The sequence below is a fragment of the Myotis brandtii genome, unplaced genomic scaffold (assembly GCF_000412655.1).
Source record: "Myotis brandtii unplaced genomic scaffold, ASM41265v1 scaffold280, whole genome shotgun sequence".
In the NCBI taxonomy this organism is placed as follows: Eukaryota; Metazoa; Chordata; class Mammalia; order Chiroptera; family Vespertilionidae; genus Myotis; species Myotis brandtii.
The window spans coordinates 330,569-330,825 of NW_005360677.1; the positions used below are offsets into that span (position 1 = coordinate 330,569).

Sequence of the window (257 nt, forward strand, 5' to 3'; positions counted from 1 at the left end):
CTGCACAGCGGCGCGGGGGAGGGCGATGCTGGGGTGATGGGGTCCGCTGCAGGCTCTCGGGACCCGCCGCTCCTCCTCGTCCCCCTTCTGCTATCGGGCAACCCCAGCCATGCCCAAGAGGACAGGGCCGGTGCCCGCTGTGTTACTGGGGGCGTCTCCCCCCAAACAAAGCAGCGGCTCCCCGCCTTCTAGCAGCTCCACGGGAGGAGCGTCCTAAACTCTGCGGAGCCTCGGGTTCCGAGGCGGAGGGAGGACCG

The 257-nt window shown here is 70.0% G+C and overlaps 1 protein-coding gene across 2 annotated transcripts in view; it reads left to right on the plus strand.

The window, feature by feature from the left end:
* Positions 1 to 257, plus strand: part of FLNC (filamin C, gamma) — a 27,840-nt gene that overhangs the window by 416 nt on the left and 27,167 nt on the right. The window lies entirely within an intron of this gene.